We start from the raw sequence: 6,513 nt of genomic DNA, 5'->3' as shown, positions 1-6,513 counted from the left end.
GAGACGGGGTTTCACCATGTTGACCAGGATGGTCTCAATCTCTTGACCTCGTGATCCACCCGCCTCGGCCTCCCAAAGTGCTGGGATTACAGGCGTGAGCCACCGCGCCCAGCCTCATTATGCTTTTATGAAGCCACCAATTCTACACCCATGATAACCCATTAATCCATTCATTCATGTATGGATTAATCCATTTGTGAGCTCAGAGTCTTCACGCCCCAATCACCTCTTTTTTTTTTTTTTTTTGAGTTGAAGTCTTGCTCTGTCACCCAGGCTGGAATGCAGTGGCGCCATCTCGGTTCACTGCAACCTCCACCTCTGGGGTTCAAGCAATTCTCCTGCCTCAGCCTCCTGAATAGGTGGGAGTACAGGCGCCTGCCACCATGGCTGGCTAATTTTTATATCTTTAGTAGAGATGGGGTTTTATCATGTTGGCAAGGCTGGTCTTGAACTCAAAACCTTGTGATCCACCTGCCTCAGGCTCCCAAAGTGCTGGGAGCCACCGTCCCTGACCCCAATCACCTCCTAAAGGCCACACCTCCCAGTACTGTCACACTGGGGATTAGATTGGAGGGGCAAATATTCCAGTCATAGCACCCATCTTGGACTGGCCCTCAGATGAAAACGTGTGGAGAGCTGGGGAGCAGGAGGTTAGTGATCACAGCCAACACTCCTCATCTTAGCCGGGGCCAGCAATAGCCAGGCCTGCTTCTGCCCACACTTCTTGCTCTATCTAAAAATATCTCTTGATAATGTCTTCCATCCGCCACATACAGATTCTTAATATTTCCATTTCTTTTCTCCTTGGGGTGTAAGAGTGAGAGGGATAGGAAGGTCAAAGAAGTGTTCTAAGATCAGCTTGGGCATGTTAAAATTTTAACCTGTTTCCTGCTTGTCCCCAAAACACTCGCCAGTGGCACTTGCAGCCACAGGGTTTACCTTGCGATAATTTTGCCGCAAAAGATCTCACTTTATTTTTTTTTAGACAGAGTTTTAATTCCCAGGCTGGAGTGAAATGGCACGATTTCCACTCACTGCAACCTACACCTCCCAGGTTCAGGCAATTCTCCTGCCTCAGCCTCCTGAGTAGCTGGGATTACAGACCTGCACCGCCATGCGTGGCTAATTTTGGGTTTTTAGTAGATATGGGGTTTCACCATGTTGGCCAGGCTGGCCTCCAGCTCCCGACCTCAGGTGATCCACCTGCCTCAGCCTCCCAAAGAGCTAGGATCCCAGGCATCAGCCACTGCGCCTGGCCAAGATCTAGCTTTTATTTTATTGCTCTAGTATATCGACTTTGGAAACAAACAACATCATTCTACTTACAGCATTCTGTTTTTAGTAATGGTACTTCCATTGACAAAATATAGTCATTCTCCATCGCTGGAAGTATCAAATCCTAGAAAACAAAGCATTCCTACGCATAATCTTAACATTGTTCTTGAACGCTTGTTGACCAAGGATTCATTTGATGAATCTAATTTTTCCAAAAAAGAAGATTCTGATGATTCAGATGATTCTGATCTAGCTCTGTTTAGAAAGAACTCCAGGAACAGTTTTTATATGTTATTATTAGATTGAAAATCAATCAGATTTGCTTCAGCCTCCACAAGTGTGTTTATATAAAATTAAATGAGCACTGCCAGAGGGATGCACCTTTTGTTCTCTAAATGGGAAAGTAAAGAGTTTATTTGAGCAGGCAACAATTCACGAATCAGGCAGGGGCAGGAAGGCAAGATTTTTATAGGGTGAATGAAGAGACAGAGCAAAGAAAGTCTGTGATTGGTTGAAGTTTGAGCCATTGCTTTACTTGGCCTATCCCAGTGGGAGGTTAATGAGAAGACAGCTAATGCCCATGTAGACTCCAGTGCTGGGCTGAGCTTAAGATTCCTTTTCTTTTAAATTCTAAGTTATGTTTCTGTTTGCTTATGTAGGATTCCAGGGTGTTAGAGTCACTTCAGGCTAATGGCCTCTCATTTAATTATTTTAACAGAAGGAACAAGATTTTCTTATCCTTTTCAGACAGAATGGTGGGGCCAGGGGCAGAAACAGGGCCAGAAGTGGGCACGATTTTCTAATCAAATTTCTCCATTGGTGGCCAGGCCTGGGAGCTAACCCTTGTAATTCCAGCACATTGGGAGGCCAAGGCGGGGGATCATATGAGGCCAGGGGTTCCAAAATACAAAAAAATTTAGCTGGCCGGGCATGGTGGCAGGCACCTGTAATCCCAGCACTAGGGAGGCTGAAGCAGGAGAATCACTTGAACCCGGGAGGCAGAGGTTGCAGTGAGCTGAAATCATGCCACTGCACTCCAGCCTGGGAGACAGAGCGAGACTCTGTCTCAAAAAAAAAAGTCTAAAGATGGCAGCCTTAGCAGAGATAGGTGCCATGTGCCTCCTAGAAATATTTTTGTGGGAAAAATTCCTTGGACCACAGCGTCGAGTCAAGGAGACCAGCTTTCACAAAGGTTTGGAGTGGGTTCGGTTTTCTTCAGAAGAACTTCAGAATGCACCATGGCAGGAAAATCGTATTATAGGTGGAGTAAAAGTCCAGGTTTAAGCTCAAAGGCCATAAGTTTTGCAAGCATCTGATGATGAAGAGAAAGATTTTTGAGACTGTTCCAGCCTATTAAATAAAGTTAACATAACTGAGAAAAATAGCAAGCAAGCCAACAAATGTCCTCATCGGCTACTGGAGGGAACAAAGCAGAGAGCTTCTTTCCTCCAGCAGCCAACTTCAAGATTCTCACCTGGTTCTGAGGTGGCCCATGGTGACAACCTCGTTTCCTTTCCCCACAGCTCTGGAGATTTGGGAAGTGATCTTTCTTCCTTGACACACACAATGTGTCCCACAAATACGTCATGGGGTTGTGGGATGCAAGGACCAGGTCACTACTGAGGACTAAGGAGCTGGGCTTGGAGGCTGGCACAGAGAGTGGTGGCTGTTTGTCACCTGTTTGTGACTTTCAGTAAGACTGAGTCTCTGAGTCTCCGGTCTTTTACTCTTTTTTTTGAGACAGAGTCTTACTCTGTCGCCTGGGCTGGAGTGCAGTGGCATGATCTCAGCTCACTGCAACCTCCACCTCCCAGGTTCAAGTGATTCTCATGCCTGAGCCTCCTGAGTAGCTGAGATTACAGGCCCATGCCACCACTCCAGGCTAATTTTTTGTATTTTTAGTAGAGACAGGGTTTCACTATGTTGGCCAGGCTGATCTCAAACTCCTGATCTCAAGGGATACACTCGCCTCGGCCTCCCAAAGTTCTGAGATTACAGGCCTCGGCCACTGTCCCCAGCCAGCTCTTTACTCTCGTACCTGGATGGCTCCTCGGCCTTTCTCTAAGTTCTCCCTTCTGGATGCCTCGATCCTTCAACCCCCACGTGTCTGTCCTGCGCTAATAACTGAGTACTGTGAAGTCAGTGAGTCCCAAGGCAGCACAATTCAGAGGTCTGAAGGGTGGGCTCTGGATCTTAATCATCTCATCTTGGGACCATCAGCTATGTTCCTGGAAGCTTCTGCATCTCCCTCTGTGAAGTGGAGATCAGTAACTCCTATCTCCTCAGGCAGTGATGAGTCAGTGAGCTGATGAATGGAAAATGCCTGTGTAGGGCTGGGTGCAGTGGCCCATGCCTGTATCTCAGCACATTGGGAGGCTGAGGGGGGAGGTTTTCTTGGGCCTAGGAGTTGGAGGCTGCAGTGAGCCATAATCATGACACTGCACTCCAGCCTGGGTGACAGAGAGGAATACTGATTTGGAAAAAAAATTTTTTTTTTAAAGAAAATGCCTCCAAAATAATAAGGGTTATACAAGAAAAAGAAAATGCCTATTTAGGAAACTCAGCTGCATTTCCGATTGTGATGTTTGTTTGTTTTTTACTTTTTGAGACTGAGTCTTGCTCTGTTGCCCAGGCTGGAGTGCAGTGGCGATCTTGGCTCACTGCAACCTCTGCCTCCCAGGCTCACATGATTCTCATGCCTCAGCCTCCTAAGTAGCTGAGATTACAGGCATGTACCACATGCCTGGCTAATTTTTGTATTTTTAGTAGAGACGAGGTTTCTCCATGTGGCCGGGCTAGTCATGAATTCCTCAAGTGATCTGCCTGCCTTGGCCTCCCAAAGTGCTGAGATTACAGGCGTGAGCCACTGCACCTGACCCTATTAGGATATTAGAGCAGAACCTTCAACTCCATACAGCATCCACAGCTGTCACACCTGGGCCTCCCTGGCATCTGATTGGCAAATCTGGGAGGGGAGACATAGCATGCTGAGCTCTGGAGCTTGCCCACCCACAGGTCAGCTAGGGAGCCTCAGGACAGGCTCCACTCCCATGGGAGAGACCTGAAGATTTACCTCTGCCCAAGCCTCGTTAAGAAAATTGATTTAACTCAAAGGTGAAGTGTTAGTAAGCTCCCCTGTCCCCACTCCTGGCAATTCTAAATGCTGTGTCTTACAATTAGCTTCCTTAATAATAAAATGAATATTTTCATCTTCATCATTCTGTCTTTTGTGTCTTATTTTTCAGTTGATTCTACATTCTGTAAGATGGCCAGGCATGGTGGCTCACGCCTGTAATCCCAGCACTTTGGGAGGCTGAGGTGGGTGGATCACTTGAGGTCAGGAGTTCAAGACCAGCCTGGTCAACATGGTGAAAAGCCGTCTCTGCTAAATATACAAAAAACAAACAAATAACAACAACAACAACCTGTAATCCCAGCTACTTGGGAGACTGATGCAGGAGAATCTCTGAACCTGGGTGGCAGAGGTCACAGTGAGCCGAGATCACACCCCTGCACTCTAGCCTGGGCAATAGAGCAAGGCTCAGCCTCAAAAAAAAAAAAAAAAAAATTAATTAAAAAAATAAATTCTGTAATGGAAGAAACGGATGTTATTTACTGACCTCCTAAAACTCCAACAAAGTGAAAAATGCAAAACTACAATCTCAGCACTAACAGGCAGGTTCTAGAGCCCCTTTGAGCCCTAGGTAATTAAACTGAGCCAAAGGAGAAGGCATAATTTTACTTCATGGCAGCGTAATCTGTGCTCTCCTCACAAGCCATGTGTTAGCCAGGGCCTGGGGAGGATGATTCCCTCTGCTAGTACCGCACACCAGTGACTTGAAGCTGAAGCTAATGATTTTATTTTCTTAATTTAAAAAAATATTTTTTAGGCCAGGCACAGTGACTCATGCCTGTAATCCCAGCACTTTGGGAGGCTAAGGCAGGTGCATCACCTGAGGTCAAAAGTTCAAGATCAGCCTGGCCGATATGCTGAAACCCCATCTCTACTAAAAATACAAAAAATTAGCCGGCGTGGTGGTGTGTCCAGCCTGGGCAGTAAGAGTGAAACTGCATCTCAAAAAAAAAATATATATATATATATTTTTTTAGAGGCAGAGTCTTGCTCCATTGTCTAGGCTGGAGTGCAGTGGCACAATCAGAGCTCACTGCAGCCTCCAACTCCTGGGCTTTAGGGATCCTCTTGCCTCAGCCTTCCAATTAGCTGGGACCTCAGGCTCATGCCACCATACCTGGCTAATTAAAAAAATATATTATTATTATTGTTATTTTGAGACACAGTTTCATTCTGTCGCCCAGCAGTGTGATTCTGAGCTCGCTGCAACCTCTGCCTCCCAGGTTCAAGCAATTCTTATGCCTCAGCCTCCTGATTATCCTCCTGAGTAGCTCCTGAGGCATTACAGGTGCCCGCCACCATGCCCAGATAATTTTTGTATTTTTAATAGAGATGGGATTTTGCCATGTTGGCCAGGCTGGTCTCGAACACCTGACCTCAGGTGATACTTCTACCTTGGCCTTCCCAAAGTGCTGGGATTGCAGGTGTGACCCACCACATCAGGCCTAAAAAAATTTTTGTAGTGATAAGGTCTCACTTTCTTGCCCAGGCTGGTTTTGAACTCCCGATCTCAACTGATTTTCTCTCCCCAGCCTCCCAAATCACTGGGATTCCAAGCTTGAGTAATTGTACCTGGCCTGAAATTAACGATTAGATAATGCCCCCTGGTGAACCTGTTTTACCACTCCAGGCAAGAGACAGGAGGTTTATTCTTTGAAGGAATTAACCAAAGGAGCCACAGTAAGAAGGACAAGGGCTGAGTGATGAGCTGCAGGAAATACATCAGACCGAAACCACAGTCTACACTTCAGCGTATTGAATTCTGTATCAGTTATCTTGTGCTGTGTAACAAACAACCTCAAAATTGTATTGCCTTTATTTTTAATCACCGTTTTATTTGTGTACTCCATGGTCAGCAATCAGGGATGGGGTTTTCTGGGCTGTTCTGCTGATCCCACCAGTTAGGCAGGATGCTGGCTGGATGCTCTAAGGTAGCTTCATTCACGTGTCTGGTGACAGTGCTGGCTGGCTGGCTGCTGGGGCTGTCTCTGCTCCTGGTCTCTCATCCACAAGATTCTAGAGGACAGTGGAGCAATGCCTTCCTTATGCCAAGGAACGTAAAGTGTTAGTAAGCTCCCTGTCCCCACCTCCTGGCAAGTCTAAAT

The sequence above is a fragment of the Cebus imitator genome, unplaced genomic scaffold (genome assembly GCF_001604975.1).
Source record: "Cebus imitator isolate Cc_AM_T3 unplaced genomic scaffold, Cebus_imitator-1.0 Scaffold679, whole genome shotgun sequence".
Classification (NCBI taxonomy): Eukaryota; Metazoa; Chordata; class Mammalia; order Primates; family Cebidae; genus Cebus; species Cebus imitator.
The sequence above is the reverse complement of the archived record's forward strand: the minus strand, read 5'-3'. Positions refer to the sequence as shown.